This window comes from Charadrius vociferus, unplaced genomic scaffold (assembly GCF_000708025.1).
Source record: "Charadrius vociferus isolate BGI_N301 unplaced genomic scaffold, ASM70802v2 scaffold94, whole genome shotgun sequence".
Taxonomy (NCBI): Eukaryota; Metazoa; Chordata; class Aves; order Charadriiformes; family Charadriidae; genus Charadrius; species Charadrius vociferus.
This window is the reverse complement of record NW_009648031.1, coordinates 1,334,088-1,352,346: the sequence shown is the minus strand read 5'-3', so window position 1 is coordinate 1,352,346 and position 18,259 is coordinate 1,334,088.

Here is an 18,259-nt window from a genome sequence, read left to right as displayed (position 1 = left end):
GATATTAAATGGTACTGTTATTGCATTAACCTGTGGTTAGTCACTGCTCTGTCACAAACACACTGCACCATCTTGGGCGATTGCTTTGCACAAGGCTTTCCAGGATGGCAGGCATCTGAACAACTCCAGATGGATCTACATGGATGGATATAGGCGGATCTGTGCTTGTACTGGTCGTGCTCAAAGTTGTCTGGGCAGAGCAACAGCAAGCCCAGGGCCATATATCCTCTATATCCACGATAGCAGAGGGAATATGCAACTGGACAGTACAAGTGCAGGAATACCTAACTACATGTGTGCAGCCATGTGCTTAAACATTTTAAAAGTAGACCTTGGCAGAAATGAGCTTCCTGACCCCTGTGTGAGGGCATCTGTGTGAATATGTGTGTGTGTGTCTGTGTATGCGTGTATATAAGTACAATATATATGTATATACGTAGACACATATATATGTAGTATGTAAAAATATATAAATTTAAACATACAAAAAATATTCTGCTTCAGGACAGGCTTTCTAAAGATCGGTTTGGAGCTTTTTTTTTTCTCTTAAGGAAAAGCAAGCAGTGAGTAAGATATCCCTTTCACACCTCAGAGCACTGCAGGAGTGCTATTTTGCAAAAGCTTTTTTTTCTTTTGGATTTGGAGTGACAACCACAGCTCTCATTTTTGCTCCTCCCCTGACTGTGTCCTGTGCACAAGCCTTATGGCTGATGGAGGGCTTGCCTCCACCTCCCTGTCCAGATGTAAGCAGCAGCTCCACCCTAGACTTGACAAACCATCAGACCTGGTCCTTACACTGGTTAATCCAAGAAATTCCCAGAAGATCATACAAAGAATTTGATTTTCAACCAGCCTAATTGCACTTAATTGTCTAAGTCGTATCTACTTTTAAGTCACCACAGAGACTCTGACTCTGTGTACTTTTGAACATGCTACCTTCAGTCATCTTTGTGTCCCTGCCTCCTCCCTGGCAAGTGGAGAAAAAGTTTTTCTGTCTTTCACAGGAGACCCTGCGGGGATTGAAGATCATATGAGACAAGATACATTCTACGTAGGCAGTGAATGCTCACAGGCTCCGTTGACCTGAATAGAAAAAGAGTCCCAGACTGGGGAAGGCGGACAGTAAAAGCAAGGTCTGGTTTGCTATCAAGGACCAGGAGTGGGAGACAAATGTGTGGCCACTATGTACTGTAATGTCAGTAGGGGCAGCTACTCTCACTGGGAGAGAGGCCACAGAGGGTGCAGAGGATGCAGGGGAGGCAGGAGCCCTGGGAAGTTTGTCCTTCTGCCCTGCTGGCCCCAAAGCCATGGAGAGGATCCCCAGCCACAGGCAGCAGACTGCAGCCAAGGATGTATCCTCAGCTCTCTTAGGTACAAACCCTGTCAGTATCAATCAAAAACAGGATGTGGCATTTAAAGAGCTCTCCTTTGGGAGTTCTGAAATAAATCAGAATGGCTTTACATGGTCAAGGTTGCTGCAAGCTTACATATGCTTGAAGCATCTCTTTTTTAAATCAAAAGAGCTGTGTCTTCTTTTATTTCTTTTTCTCCTGCCACGTAGCCCTCGTCTTCTCTCACTCTCCTTTCTTCTTCACATCCTTTTTTCCTTTCTTCTTCCCCCTGGCTCCCCTCCAAATGTAAAAAGTCAAGAGGACGGCAACATCAAGCGCTGGTTTGGCTCTCTGTAAGGATGCTGCCTTTTATTGCGGCTCACTTTGTTGTTACTAGCCAGTAGGTGGAGCACATCCACTGTTTTAACTACCGGTGGGCTTTATATTTCTTTTTCCCCTTCTCTTCCTCCTGTAAAACAATCTATCATTTCTACTGCAGTGAATCAGTAGTTGCAAGGTAGCGCAACACTATACAAAACAGCTAATCTTGGCTGGACCCCAACACATAACATTGTGCCTCACGTCAAACCATGCGGGGCCAAGCACCGGCTGATCTAGGTGGGAGATAAACATCTGAAAAAGAGCAGACTTTTAACAGTTTCCAGCTCTGGGCGCTGCTCTTTTTCTACTTTTTGTTGTGGCTTAATTTTTTTTTTTTTTTCCTTAAGAAAACTCTGTTCCACAAGTGAATGCCAGCCTGGGGACCAGCCCCCGGCTTTCCTGCCGTTCCGTGCCAGGGATGCAGCTTCATGCCGGTTTTGCACCGCTGCAGCTGCCGAGGGGCCCTGGCGCTGCTGAAGCAGTATCCAAGGGCTCAGCCTCAGGCCCCCCCATAAGCACAGGGGACCTCCTTTTCACGTCGACACCAGGCGTATGGGAAATCTTAGAACATCCATCATTTCTCTCTGAAGTTTCACTTTCCGTCTCCAGTGTATTTTTCGTGAGTCTGGGGAAAAACACAATGACAAGTGCAGGCTAGCTTTTAGGCAAACAAGCCTAAAAGTTGTGCGTGCCTGAAATCTTGTCTGTTTTTTTCCCAACTAAATCAGCCTCTGCAAGGAAAGGTATTGCAAATCTTGCCTTGTTCACATGCTTGGATCATCTTGGCTGCAACATCACTCCTGTTGCACCACAGGTAGCGTCTCCACGGCAGGCTTTTATGGCTCCCTGCGAGTCCTGCACCCTCCCTCGCTCCCTGCAACCTGCTGTGATGTGGCGTTTGTAGAAAAGCTACCCCAGCCTTTGCCTACAGCCCAGCTGCAGAGAGGTTCATGGTTGGGAGGGTCTCAGCCAGCTCTCCTGGCATTGCCGGTGCTTCTCAAAGCATCATGTCCTCACCAGCAACATCCTGTCTCCACTGACAGGCCAGATTCACCTCGGGACGTAGCGGGCTTTAAAGCAGATGTTCATCTTTCATTTCCAGACTTTGGGTTTTTTTGTATTTTTTTTTTTTTCTTTTCTTTTTTTTAATGTCCTGGTGAGTATTGAGAAGGTGACCTTTCCAATCTGGCAGACTGACACTTAGCACCTCCAGCGCGTCCCCCCTCGTGTGCGCCATGCAAACATCCACCCGTATTTCAGGAAGGGAGTGAGGAAAGCGCAAAGTAGGACAAGGAGCCCTGGGCTGAACTTGCTCCGCTGAGTCAGAGCTGCCCGTTCCCATTGTGTTCAATGGAGACCAGCGGATTTATGCAAGACATGATCTGCCTGGTTGGCCTCCTCCTTTAAACAGACCGGTTTTGTCACTGCCTGTCTTGGTGTCAGACCCATTTTCCTGGCTCAGCAGGGGAGCCCCTGGTGTTCCTTTGGGATGTGTGGCTGGCGGGAGCAGCCCGGCGCCCAGCGAGGATGAGGACGGTTTCACAGGCTGGTCCTGGGGGCTGCTGCTGCAGCATGTCCCCTCCACTCGTGGCTTCGCTGTGTGTCGGCGTGTGCCGCCAGAGATAAGGTTGTAAGAGGCCTCCCTTCAACAGTCGCACAACAGCGGTGTAGACAAGGGGACAATTTTGCTCTCAGTTACACTGGCAAACCCCAAGAGGGTTTTTCCTAAAAGCATCAGTTCCTCCCCCACCTCTCCCTCCTCTACAGGATCCCCTGGAGGTTTCTTGCTGTTTGCCTCCTTCTCGCAGTCGCTGTGGAGGGAGGCGGATGCTTCATCTGCCTTACTCTGCCCGTGACTGCCTTAGCAAAGCGCATCGGCTGGTTACGGGCTGGGATGTTGAGGCGATGCTGCTTCTGAGGCCAAAGATGGGGAGCACAAGGGGTGTCTGGAGAGAGGTAAAGCATGGCTGCGAATGGCCTGCTGCCCCCCCAGCGCCTCTCTTTAATGTCCTCCCCCCCCCAGCCGTGCCAGGCAGGGAGCGGCGAGGCAGGGTTGTGTCCTGCACGGGCTGCTCAGCGCCACATCTCTGCAGCACGGCCACGCTCGCACCCCCGGGAGCAGCCTGCCTGTGGTGTGGCGTGACATGGCTGTTTGGGGGGCTCTGCCTGCTCTGCCCACACCGGACCACCGGTTTGCATCTGCGCTGCTGCACGGCAGCCAGTGGGGAAAAATAACAGGCATGCCCAAAGGTAATGCACCACGACCAGCGGTCATTGCTGTGTGTATTTTCCAGGGTTCGTTTTATTCCCTGCTGTAGTCCTTCAAATTAAAAGCGGTCTAGTTATTTACATTTGAAAATTGGATGATATGCTGGACTGCTATTTCTCTATTGACTCTGGGCTGCTAATACATTTCGAAATTGTCTGCCTGCTGCAGATAGGCACTGCCGGCTTGGAAACATTTGGATTCCCTCTATCAGCGACGCAGAGGGAGACACAGAAAATAGGAAAGGACATTTGATTGTTTGCACTTACCTTCATCCAGCAGTAATAGAAAAGTGTTTGTGTTCGGTACATCCACCTGCTGTGCTCCCACAGCCTTTGCTCTGCCTTCCCGACGAAGGCGAAATCTGGCTGACGTTCCTGCCTGTTCCTTTTTTTTGAACCTCAGAGGTTGTAATTAGTTCATCCAGCCCCGTGGGTGTCCACAGGAGCCACTGGCTGGGAAATTTGGTGGTGCAGGCACCGCATCAGGGCCCGTGAGCCACCGGGACCTTGTGCTACACTCAAAGCCCAAGGCTAAAGGTGGCCAAGGGGATTGGGCTTTACGCTGTCCCCTCCAGCTGTGTCAGATGTGCTTCATCACCAGCCACCTGAGCATGCTGGCAGGTCTCATCACGCTGAGTTTGTGGGGTGGAAAGCAGAACAGGAGCCACTTTCCCATCAGGTTGACAGCAGTAAGTATTGGGGAGAGAGTGGCTGAGAGCTGGCAGGGCTTGGCAGGCGGATTCCTGTCTTCCAGGTACGGTGCCAGTGAGAGGTGCAGGGGGACAGGAGGAGGTGGGCAGGGGAGGGGATAGACCCCCCGCCACCTTGATGAAGAAGACTGCTGACAAAACAAACAGAGGGAGAGTAAGGCGACCAGAGGGAGAGCATGTTAAAAGGTCTGTGAGAAAGACAGGTAGCCAGAAGGAGCATGGCACAAACAGTAGCAAGCAATGGTGACTAAAAGTGCCGGGCTGTAGCTGGAACCAGGTCTGCAGCAGAAAGCTTTCTGCACCTGTGTGAGCCACCACTTTCAAGGCAAAGGTGTGAGACCATGTGGTGCTGGCTGTCGCTTACTCACCTCTATGCAAGGTCAAAATCAAGCTAAGCTTTAATTTTCTCTCTCCGCCCCTCCCCCCCCCTCGTTCTGGTTTTGCTACCTCGCAGGCAAGACACTTGTTGCTGCCATGTGCAGGATGGCTGAGAAGATCTTCACACCTCCAGGTGCTTGGTCCTTCCCCCTGCTCCTGCCTCCCTGGAAGAAACCTCCCTGTTGTCCTTCTGGTCCTCAAGTCCTCCATCCCCTCCTGCCATGGCTGTGGCAGCTCAGCTCTGGCTCTGCCCCTGCCCTGCAGACCCCACGGGCAGCTGCCACCTCCAGGGAAGCCACCGCTTCTCCAGCCGTGGAGCTGGCATGCTGTGCATGCCAGGAGAGGATGAGAAGGCTCCTGCCTTCCCCACTGCACCCCAAAGGCATCCCCCTGTGTTGCTGGGAGAGGGGAGAGGAAGGATGCGGTGGGGGGACCCATGGGTCCCAGGGTGGAGGCGGGGGGAAGCTAGGGGGTGAATAAAAGGCAGCCCCCAGGGCAGGTGGGACTGGGCTAGGACAGGGTGAATGAGGGCTTGTTTGTAAGTGTGAGCCAAAGCAGTTGGAGTAGCTTTTGGGGATCGTATGTGAACTATTAAATAACAAGGAACAGAAAGATTTTGGAAATCTTAAAGTCTCAGGATTTTTGTCCAGCTGGCCAATATTTGGGATACGGAGTTGCTTGTTACTTGCCTGCATAAGAAGTAAAAGGCTTCTCTGTTTCTGTTCTCTCCCCTCTGATGTGTGCTCCAGCTATCCAACCTGGCAGCAGGACTGACAAGCGCTGATTTCAGAGGACGTTCCCATTACAAGCCGGCATGAGAGTGCTGCAGACCTCAAGGTGTTAGGGGTTGCCCTCCCCACGGCTCAGCACCTCGCTGTGCTGAAACGTAACACAAAGCCACACGAACAACCCAAAACGAGGACTTCCCGGCTGGAGCCTCCTCTGCCACCATTCCCATGAGAGACACCCTCCTCCCCCACCAGCGTGGGCCCATGTGTGGGTAGTGGAGGTGCTGTATGGCCATGGGCACCCGGTCCCACTGCCACCCCCCCGGGGCATCCTCTTGGGGCAGCGAACCGCTGGCGGCTGCATGCTCATCACGGGCTGCAAAGATTCCCAAGGGTCCCCAGCGAACGCTGGCACATCATGAAAACCCTCGCAGAAAATCAAGAGGAGTTTGCAAACAATTTTTCTGCTCAGTCAGGAGGCTGCAGCCGTTACAAATCATCACTGTTTCCGCCGTGTCCTTTTGAGATGGAATGCTACGGGTTAATAAAAGTTTGATTAGCTGTATATATTTCTATATAACCCCTGCTGCTTCCATGCACATACGTGCCTCCAACTGCTTTGGAGGCTGCAGTGCAATCACCAAAGAGCGGTAAAGGCACTGGGCTGGATGCAGAAGAGGGAAAGATTTGTTGTTTGCTTAGCTGTGATTAAAGAGAATATTCCCTGTGTGCAAGCAGGTTTGATTATCACGTATGGCTGCAGTTAATGTGATCAGTCGAGGATCCACATGTTAGACCAGTACAACTTCATACCTATACATCATATTGAAATATTTTGGGGGGAGGGGCAGACATGTTTTACAGCTATTTTGTTATCTCCTGTAGATTTAGAGCTTTTTTTCTTCCTTTCTTCCCTTCAGATTACAGGAGAAATCTGAGGCGCCGAGTGATTTGCTTCTTGCATTGCTGTTTCCTGCCTTTACCGGAGCGCAGTGCACAACCTGGGGTCTTGCCGCCTGTAAGAACAACTGAAGTGAAACCCACGACACCATCAAGGGCTTAAAATTAAAATGCTGGTTTGTGCTTACAGAAGTGATGCTCACCAGAGCTTAGCAGAGGGCTGTGGAGTTCAGGGAAGGATGGGGAAATCGCCCATTAATGGATGACTGCCTTGGAAAACATCAGTCGGCTGTTGCTCCTGCCTCAGCCAGGAAAGCCTCATGTGAGCCTTTCATAAATTAAACTATATCTGCCTTAAATAAGCCTCTTCTGCAAGCACGCTGCTGAACAAGGTGCCCCACTGCCTGTACCACCTTGAAATTATCTTGTGAAATGCCTGGACCCATGTGTGAAGCAAACCAGCCCCTCTGACCGATAAGGTGCCCTCTGGCCGCTTTGCTGCCCCAGTGCGTCCTCCTCTCCCCAGCTTGTACCGGGCACTGTTGGGATGAATGGATTTGAATTTCCCCATGCAAATCCCCAACCTCACTGGAGGTCAGTCCCCAGCCTGGCTCCAGAGATGCCCAAAGTCTGTTCCCCACCGAGAAGCGGCCCCAGCCCCGCTGTGCCATCTCCCTGCGGGGTGGCTGGAGGCCCCTCTGCCCAAGCAGCCCAAAGGTCAGCAGGGACACACCAGATCTCCTCCAGCACCCGTTCAAACATGAAGTATTCCCCTATTTTCTGTTTTCTTATATTCATATTCATGCTATGTGGGAGAAGGAAGGCTGCAGTGAGCAAATACCCTGGGGCTGAGGGAAAAGCCCAGCCTGGGGAAAATGTGAGGTGGCTTTGCTTCGAGGCTACCAGCTCCTTTGCGCTTCTGCAAATTGAGATTTGATAGAACCACTTTCCTCGAACCCATCATGAGGTCTGGTAACTGCATCAGTGTTGCTGATAGCATCACGCACGCGTTCATCCTAAGTAGGTTATCCTTCACGCTGCGCAGCTTCAAACCTGCTCGCTGCAATTTATCAGTGGGGAAGGATATTTTGGGAACGATCCCGTGTCTCTTCTCCATGTCACAGGATAATGGGCTGCACGTAATGAATCCCACCTGCAGGATTTCTCAGTTTCTTATGCAGTAATGACTGCAAAAAATATACGCAACTCTCTGTCTCTCAGGATCTTCGGGTAAAAAAGCCCTAAGTGACCATCTAGTTCATGGTATCCAGTACTTCCCGAGTGTTTGTTGTACCCAGACACTCCATTATAGTGCACAGCAGAGCCGTGTTGAATCACAAACAGGAGCTGCAGAACATCAGGACAGATGCACAGACACCGCTCCTCCGCACTGTATTTGAGACGGTGGCTGTCTGCGTGCTCTGGTGCCATCTTTTTGTGACCTGGCGGAGGCGCAGTTTGCTCACAGTGGCACTTTGGGTGCACACAACAAATTTTATGAAGCTGAGCTGATTCGGTGTCGCACACTTGCTCTGGCAGTGCCAAGAAAGCCAGGTCTAGCGGTCAGAGACGCGGGTGATGCTGCTGCTGCCGCCCACTCAGGACCCCTGCTCTCACGGCTCCAGTGTGAAGCAAAGGGGGTGATGGGGAGAGGGAATCACAGAATCACAGAATTTTCAGAGTTGGAAGGGACCTCTAGAGATCATCTAGTCCAACTCCCCTGCTAAAGCAGGATTGCCCAGAGCACATTGCTCAGGACTGCATCCAGGCGGGTTTTGAAAATCTCCAGAGAAGGGGACTCCACAACCTCCCTGGGCAGCCTGTGCCAGTGCTCTGTCACCCGAACTGTAAAGAAGTTTTTCCATGTGTTGGAACGGAACTTCCTATGTTCCAACTTGCTCCCATTGCCCCTCGTCCTGTCACTGGGAACCACTGAGAAGAGTCTGGCTCCATCCTCCTTCAACCCACCCTTTAGATATTTGTAAGTAGTAATAAGGTCTCCCCTCAGCCTTCTCTTCTCCAAGCTTCTTCCAGGAAGGAAAAAGAGAAAGGAGCAAGACCAGGAGCCCTAACTTCAACAGCTTTCTTCTTGTAAATGAGACTGCTAGATGCCCATACTTAGGAACTGCTGAATTTAGATAGCATGGTTAACTAAGGTTGAAAGTCATTCCCCAGAAAGAAGGGGCAAGGTTGGTTAGTGCCAGAAGCCTCACACTGTACAGAGGCTGTAGGTCCCACCGCGATCCCCTGTACAGTCCCTCACAGACTGTCCTTTAAAGTGTTACAGGAGAGGGCAGAAGAGCCCAGGGGGAGCACAAAGCCTTGGGTTTGGGCTATGGCACGGGGCATAGCAAGGAAAGCTTTTCACTGAGCCTCCCCTGGTCCACAGGGCCTTTTTGGATGCCTCACTTCTGTGCTGTTCCTTTTTTTTAAATAACTCGAAGCAGTGCAAAGGGGGTGAGGAAGAAGAAGGTGGTTCTTGAACAGCCGTGACTCAATGCTCTTTTCCTTCTGTGGGACACTGGCAGGCTGTGCCAACCTCAGATGGGTCTCTGTGGCCGTTGAGTGCTTTGCGGCTGAAGGCAAAAGGAAAAAGGTCAAATGATTTGTATAAATCACGTGGAAGTCAGGGAAGTTATCCTGCAGATGGTAGGCAAGGATAGAAGTGCTGGGGTCATGAGCAGAGCCCAGCTGGAGAAAAACTCCACGCAAGGGGAACGGAGTAAATGTCCCCTTATCCATGGAAATGGAAAACTTCCACTGGGTTTGGGGGGGGAGGGCGGGAAGGCCACCCGAGCACGACAGCCAACAGTCTGGAAAAAATAACACCAAGCCGTGCGCTCCGTAATGAAACAGCTGCCTTAGCAATAACTGATGTGAGTTACTTCATGGCTATGATTTCTTTTCTGGTACAAAAGAAAGAAAAATGCCCTTTTATAGCAGGCAAAATCGAAGGTGTATCTTGCAGCCTGCTGTGAAAGGGGTTTCCTTCTAAGCCGCAGAATCATCATTATTACTTTTTCACAGGTAATTACTCACCGCAGTTAATTTCAAGCCATATTTGAAGTGAAATGGAGATATCCTATTTTACCCTTTTCCCCTCAGTCTGCCTTGATATTATTATCATTTGCTGCTCTGGTGCCCATAGCAACAGCCACTGCCGACCCCGCTTCCCCGAGCCAGCCAGCGCTGCTAATGCCTGACATTTAGCCGGCTGGGCTACCCACCAGGGGCTTCGCCTGCCCAGGGATCACAGCCTCCCTAACCCACTCCGTGCTGAGGGGTGGGCATAAGAGGGCAGCAAAATCAGGTGTGTTTAGGGCTTAATTTTCTAAGTAACATATGTGAAGTTTGGCTGCTGTACCCACAGTAAGCCAGTTAAATGTTGGCGGTCTGATTCTGTGAGGTACAGATATCCAAAAGCATGCTGGATAATGACTTTGAGTGGTTATCTCTTTAAAAAAATTAAAAAAAAAACCCACAACCATAGGCCACTTTAGTGAATCGCCTTCACAGGACATAAGCTGCATAGTTTGTATCCCCCTTTGAAAGCAGAGCCCATTGGGCTACCTTTGGCAATCATGGTCCATGGGGGTTATGAACCTTTGAGGGGCGTATGGGCCAACCTCCGCTCTCAACACAAATTCCAGCAGCAAGCAAGTTGGCAACCCCTGTTCTTAAAAAAAAAAACAAACACCCCAAACCCCCAAAGAAACAAAACAAGGAAAAAATAACCCTAAACAAACACAGGAGCACCAACATACCTTCCTACAAGGATTTTAATCATCTTCTGCATCAGTGCATTAAAAGAAAGGAGTCTCTCACTGAAGGTCTCATTCACAAAAGGGAAAACTTTGATTCACTCGGGGTTAGAGAAAAGTCAGAAATTCCAGTCCAAGGAGTAAAAAGGAACATATATGGGACTCCAGACACAAATGGTGCCTATGTGGCCACGTTCCTAAGCGTATGGAGAGCAAGCAGAGAGCCCAGAGGCAGTGGAAGAGGGGGGCCGGAGGGGGAGAGCCTGCTCTGTAAGTAAAGCTATGTATTAGAAGTGGCACAAGGGAAAACGTTAATGAAGCACGAAAAAATGAGGCTCAGTAGGGAAATTAGTGGAGGGGAAAAAAAAAACAAACACAAATCCAGCACATCGAAGGAGACACAACACAGAGTGTTAAGCTGGAAGGGAGAGCTCTCTGCACTGGGTGTGTGACCAGCTGTGGTCTGTGTATTTTGTTGAAGACACCAGCACAGGGGGAAAGCGGGTAACGGAGCTGTGGCGTGTACAGCCCTGTGGTGTCGGACGCGTGACAGGGAGCTCAGGCTGGCTTCAGGCATGGGTGATTTTGGCAGGACGGGAGCGGGGCAGGGACAGGCCACCCTTGCCACCCATGGGTGGAAGCTGGTGGGAGGTGGGGTTGGCGCTGGGGGCTGAGGGGAGGGCTGGGGAACCATCCCTCTCTGCTGCACTCAGGTCTGAAGCTCGGGGTTGTTGTGGGATGGGGATGAGGATGGGCACGGGATGGGGATGGGTGGCCTGGGTGGGAGAGGGAAGCGCCTCATGGTGACTCTGGTAAGGCCGGGGCTGAGCAAGGAAGGGCTTCGGTCATCCCGCACCGCAGGGTAGAAGCTGCCGGGGACCGCAGGGAATGAGGCCAGGCCATCAGAAGCAAAAATGAGTAGCTGCAAAGGAGAAATTACCATATTTTTTTGTTGGGAGAGGAAAAGCATCCTAAGTATGAGGGAACTTTTAAGGAATCCTTATATCCTGAAAAGGGGGGAGTGTAGGGACCCCTATGCACAGTGCTCACAGCGTCTGATCAAAGCACGTGGGCATTAACAGTATTGAGGTTTTGCAGTAAGAAAATAGGGCTTGATGTGGGTACCTGCAATTTTAAAACTTAAAGATGCAAGTGGTCTTTTCCCTTTGTTTATTGTTTGGTCTTATAAGTTTGCCTAATGTACAAGAGGAAGGCAGCAAAACCCAGGTAGAATAAAGTACGTGCACAGTCATTGAAAGGCTTAATAGAATTTGTCTGCCTGCGAGCTCTCTCTGAAGGAAGGCTTTGAGCTTGCCAGTGAGGTTAAAAAAAAGAAAAAGGGGAGGAAAAAAAAAGATGAAAGAAGCTCAGTTATAGGCTTAATGTCTTTATTACCTTCTGCCAAAGCTGGAAGGCCATGCCAGCTCTGCCAGGTGTTTCAGAGGAACAACAAAAGCAGACATCACATGGAGCCAATGTGCTTACGGCCATTTTCCTTGGGAATCAAAATTCCTGAAGAAACTTCAGCAACTGCTGAATAAAATACTGCTCTGGTGCTGCAAAACACGGGCTGTTATAATTGAGAATAGAGCTGAATTAGTGCACATTGTCAAGTTTTATCTATTTTGATACAACTGATTCTTGTTCTTGTTTTTTTAACTGACCAGTTAATGGGCTGAGCACAGCAAAGGGCTCGTGCGTGCACGTGTGTGCACACACAAGAGGAAGCCCAGCGTGTTCCACACCTCTGTCTGTGTGTGTGCATCTTTGTGTATATTCATGCATCTAGCATTTATTCTAACGTACCTAATATTTTCTCAGGACCATGAATTTCTAAGCTCGTATTTGTGGTTGGTAGGAAAAACCCCAGTAGTTTCACATCTTATCACCTGCAGCTGGTTGCAGCCTTTATCTAAACATTCGCTGTGGGATGCAGCGGGGAATTATACTGGCAACTGCCATTAATCTTCTGTGCAAAAGAAGTATCTCCTCCATCAGTGTTAGAATAAAACCATTTGTCTGGTGAATGAGGCACAACTAAACAATTACTCAGCTGCAGAAGTAAAAATCCTCTCGTGATAATATTTTTTTTGATTACGTACTAGCCCTGCCATAGATCATCAGTGAGGGCATCTTTAAGTAGTGCAAACTTAACAGTGAGCCTTTAGATATGGAAGTTTTAATCTTACTTTGGGACATATTACTGCTCTTCTGAAAGTGCTTTAACCTCACGTTATGTCATAACACTGCCAGTGTACAAAGGTACATCTGTGTAAATCTCCCTACATACGTGGGGCTTGACTTTTTACATATGTGGGGCTTGACTTTTGTTCCCATAAAATGCTTTGGGGTTTCACTGCTCCTCTCCTATCCCCTCAATGACCAGGCAAGCCTTGACCTGGTCATGTCCTGAGCCACTGCTGTTCTCCCTGGTTGGATCACACCGCCCCCACAGTTCAGCTGCTCGTTAGTTTGTCGTTTGCTTCCAAGCCTGAAGAGAAGGAGCTTTCATCTTGCTGAGGTGAGAGCACCACTTTGGAGATGATGAAGAAACACTGTTGTTCCTTGCATGCAGCAGAGCGGTGAGCAGCGAGCTGTCGGGGCTGGAAGAAGTGGAGATGCTGACAGCAGCTTCATGGCAGACAGGCATGCAGAAGTGGACAGTCCATGTGTGCCAGGCACCAAACTGTCTTTCTACAGCTTCACAGAGGGCTGATTGACTGATTTATTTTAGCTTGTCCTCGCCTTAATAAAATATTGTGTTCTCAAAGACCATCATCTTATTTAATATGGTTGTTAATGGTTTGAAAGACCTTATACCTGCAAAACTGCGCTTCGTATTGTTGGTTTGGATCATCTTCAGACTCAAGTAGAGCATGTGGGTAGGAAACAAATATAGGAATGTCGAGTGAATTAACATCATTTTCTGATTTGTTATTATAGAAATGAATATATATATTTTTAAAATATTTGTTGCAATTTTTGACATACTGAAAGGTTGGGCGTGAGGATGCTGTTATTCCCAGAGATGCTCATGTGGAGGAAAAAACCTCTTCCTTTCAGCAAGAAAGACGATAAAAGATTGTAGGTTGTTTGGGGTTTGTTTTTTTTTTGTTTTGTTTTGTTTTGTTTTTTTCCCCGTACGCGAACCTGTGTGAGAGAGAGAGGAAAATCTCACAGGTAGTGGATTGCTTATGTCAGCAAATAGGGACAACTTGCTTGGACACAGCTAGTATAAAGCATGTGCCAGCTATTAAATAAATGGTGTATCCATTGTAATGCTGGGATAATAATAATAATGAAAAGAAATCCTTACACCTGGTAAACAATTGCCAAGCTGACTAATATGAGCCTTGGGTTAGCAAGCAGTAAGGATTTAGGCAACAGGCTGAAACAGCAACTCTGCGTATTTGTGAAGCCCCACGGTTCACTTCTCCAGCTACAAGACTTCCTTAAATTTCATCCCTCCTTTAACCGCAAGTGCTTTTTAACCAAGTTTTCGGCACTATGAGCTACTAAATATGTGCTGTAATCATCTCCCTCAGCTGGTAACCGGTATCATCAGCTTACAGGGACTCCTGTATGGAAGTGTTATGTCTTAGTTGGTCTCAGCAGCCCCATTTTTCTTGCACAGATTTACGGCACTGTCTAATGAGTTGATATGCCTGCTCTGAGCTGAAACGAATTCCCAGAGAAATCTTTGAGTGGAGCCTGAGTCAAGAAGGGGAAGATTTACTGGGTTTCAGCCTGACTGCACGCGTGTGCTCACGGGCAGCCAAAATGGGTCATAGCCCCTGGGGTCTGGGGGTGCTGCTAACCCACCAGCGCAGGACAGGACACCAGGCTGCTGCCCCTGCACCTTCCTAAGGAGAAGTAAATCATGTCCTTGCAGTGGTGTCAATACTGCAGTTCCTCTCCCCCTCTTTTCCCCTGCACAAAGTTGGTGGGTGGTTTTAATTGCAGGGCACCCTGATGTAAAAGCGACAGTGTATGTAACGGCGCCGTTAAGCTTCAAAGCTAAAGAACTGCAGGCAGCTATTGCTGGTTGCACGTAGGCAGGCTTGGAAACGCGTGTACTTCGTACAGCACTCCGCAGCGCTGCATCTGCTGCGTGTGTCCGGCCAGACGAGGCTGTGGATGCTCTCCAGTCCACACTGCCACAAAGCGGATTACATGCACCGGCAGCTGCACACCCTCATCTTGCACATCATTGCTTTCCCTCTTTTTTCCCAATCTTAGCTGAAGTCTTTTTTTTTTTTCCCTCCCACGTTAGCTGCCCCCTCCCCAATTCTTCCCATCGTGTCACTGCAGCAGAACAGGCGTTGCTGCCCAGGCAGCGCTGGGGCGATCTCAGCCCCATGGGGCAGGCTGGGGTGGGAGTGGGCTCCTAAATTGTACCAGTGAGCCCAGGGCTGGGCTGGGCAGCACTGGCTGGGCTGAGAGGTGGCAGGCAGGGGCTGTGCGGCAGATGACTGTCATATGCCACCCTCTGCCACGAAGGTTTGCCACCACGCCAGGGAGCATGGGAGATGCATGGCCTTGGCGGAGAAGTTTGAAGGAGCCTCCCACCCCCCCCAGTACTGCTGAACTGGCTAGTAGGGACTCAGTTTTTTTGTCTATCTGTCTGTCTGTCTATCTATTTATCTCTCTCTCTCTCTCCCTGGTACAGGAAAGACTGTGAAGTCTATGGGTAAATGTGGTGATTTTTGGCAGTGTGAAGTTGATGGTTGGACTTGATGATCTTAAAGGTCCCTTCCAACCTAGACAATTCTATGATTCTACAATTCTAATTCTAAATGGCAGCATGTTAACCATAGCAGCCAAAATTAAAGAGAACTAATCTTCCTCTCTGCCCAGAGAGCAAAGGAAACACACTGAACAGTTAATACCCTTGTCCTTAAAATAAAGAGGATATTTAGCCTAAACGCACCTAAGGAAAACCCTCTAGAGGCAGTCAGAAATACCAGATTTTATTGCCGGGCTGTTAGGAGTCATAACTGGGCGGGTTGCACACGCAGGGAGGCAGGGCAGCTGGCGGGCAGGCTGCATGCATTGCCTCGAAGAGCTGCAGCGCTCACGGCAGCAGCTGTTCACATCGGTTGTGCCAACCCACGGGCACCGATCGGTGCGAGGCTTGTGAGAGGTGACCGGCAGCCCACAGTGTGCGGCGTTACCTGCAGCACCAGGGTTGGGATTTGCCTGTTGCAGCCCTAACTTCGTGGAGGGGACTCGAGGCACACCTAAGTGTCCCTCCAGCACATCGAAGGGATGAGGCAGCACGCAACTGCTCCCCTGCCTCGCTCGCGCGCCCTTTTGTGACATTCCAGTACATTTAGGTATTTAATAAGACTATTTGCAAGCTGCCTCCATCTGGCTCACGGCCAGGCTTCAAACCCGACGGCGACTCCTCATGTGCAACCAGCTCCAGCGTTAGCGGCAGGGAGAAAGCTATCCAGCCTCTTGCTTAATTGAATTAAACAGAATTCTCTTTGTCACTGGTGGCTGCTGTGCTTTGCGGATTGTGTCATCTTCAGAGGAGGCTTCAGTACAGCAAGGCACACACTGATTCACATATGTAGGAGTCACTCCAGACTAATTCCAGGCTGGGAGAGTAGATGTGGGACGCGTATTTATTTCCTCAAGTGAATGAAATGAGGGAATTCCCACCTCCCCCTCACTGTATTATCAAAATCATACACAAACATATGCTGGTTTTGCCTTTTTATTTTACTGTTTTTCATTATGTTATTTCTACTACTGAAAGGTAGTGCAAAGACAGCATCATGACACAACTGAGTGGAGGCTGGGTATTAAAACCTACGCGTATTTCTTAGATACGAGATGGGACGTGTGTGATCAACCTCTCTGATGGGAACGTATGCTTCCCAACGCCCCAAAGGAGAGGGGTTTGCCAGCATTATGCCTGGTGGCAAGGAGACCATCAAGCGCTGGACTGCTCAGCGACAATCGGTCCGATCTGAGGCTCCCTTCTGCGACGAGGCAGAAAACGTGGAGCTGGCAATCTCCGAAAAGCTCCGGGGAGCATAAAACCAGGAGGTTCACAGCCTCAAGGGGGAAGAAAAACCCAAACCAAGAACTGCTTTTCCTCTTCCAGCCAAATCCCGAGTGCTGCCGCTGGCACCCGGAGCGCCGCGGAGGTGGCTGAGGCGCCCAGACATCCCTAACGAGGGGGTTCAGCAATTAGCAATACGGGGTGCTTGGCACGCACCTAAGGCGAGGACCGCTGGAGAGGAGACGCACTGGGTGACTGCTGAACCTCAGTAAAAAATAAAGCACCTTTTATAACATAATTGCGTGCTTTATTGATATACACAGTAAAGCAGTATATAATACAATAGTAAGGCATATATTTGGTGAAATTTGATATGTTGTGAAAAAATGCAGTAAAACAGAAGTTTATAAAAATAATTAGTAAATGTTACAGTGTTGGTGTTAAAACACAATATATTATGATATCCAAGTAATAAACCAGTACTGAGTAACAATGAAATAACATGCCATATGGTATTTATGTATTCAATTACACTGATTATGTTTTACAGTTTAATACTCTGTCATTATAAGGAATATGAAATAATTCCCAAATTATGCTTAAAAAAGCAGCGATAAAGCTTTTAACTTTTTAAATATTTTTTGACAGACTCACTCCAAAACTAAGATCTAGAAAGTAAAACAAACAAAACAAAACCCTGATGAAAACAACCGTGCAATCCGTTTTTCCTCCTTTTTTTTTTTCTGAAGAGAAGATTTAACATATAAGGGGGAAAAAAAAAAAGAAGAAACCCATCTCTTTCTCAGATCTTAATTTAAACCTTCGGATAAAAGAGACCATGAGAAATACGAAGGGTTTCTATTGTAATAAAGTGTTAAAAAAGCTTTTTATTAGGAAAGCAGAGGTTTGGGGGGGCGTTGTACTTATTTCTTGTAAATGATTATCATTGTTGGTATTACTCAAACAATGAGAACTGGTCACACAATGGACACGTGGTGATGATGTAACATTATCCGTACGTAATTGTCAGGAACACCACAAAACCAAAGTGAGGTAGAAATAGCATGACTAGCCATGTTCAATGTTAACTAGCATTCAAAATAAAATCTTTCCCAAGTTTAATTACACTTCATACAAGAAGAGGTAACAGATTTTTTACTCTTGCAATACAAAGTCAGATGGTGAGTTTCTACGTAGTCTATGGTAAAATTAAGAGCTGGTTAAGAAAATGAAGTGGTAAAGCTTTTGCTGACAGCACCTCATACCCAAACCTACCTCTCACGAGCTGCAGTCAAGCTGGCTAATCTGTTTTGCTATAAGTTCCTCTCCTTCTCACGTTATTGTTAATTCTGCGGGATTACTTGTAGAGAGAAATGGGGAAGGAGAAAAGACCAGGGCCTCTGTTTTGGTGATAAATATCTCATGGAGCAGTGTGGCTACCTTCACCTGATCGCCATACGCGTGCAAGAACAGCAGGAACTCTTCTACAGCCTTTCCCAAAGGTTGCTCGCAGCATTAACAGCTCCTTGGGACCGGCTGCTGTAGCAGGCTGAGACACACATTGCGGAAAGCTCTGGTTTTATCTTCCAGAGGATCGAGGAGCTTCATGCTCATTAAGGATACAGGGAGCTGGACAAGCAAAGATGCTCTGTGAGTAACGTACTTGTGCTTCGGGTCAGAAGCTGATCCCACAGTGGGGTCAGGAGGGAACTCTCCCTTTCTTCTCTCCTCTGCAGCAAAGGTGACACGAGCGGTGGCAGCGGGTGGGGGAGAGCTGTACCCAACTCCT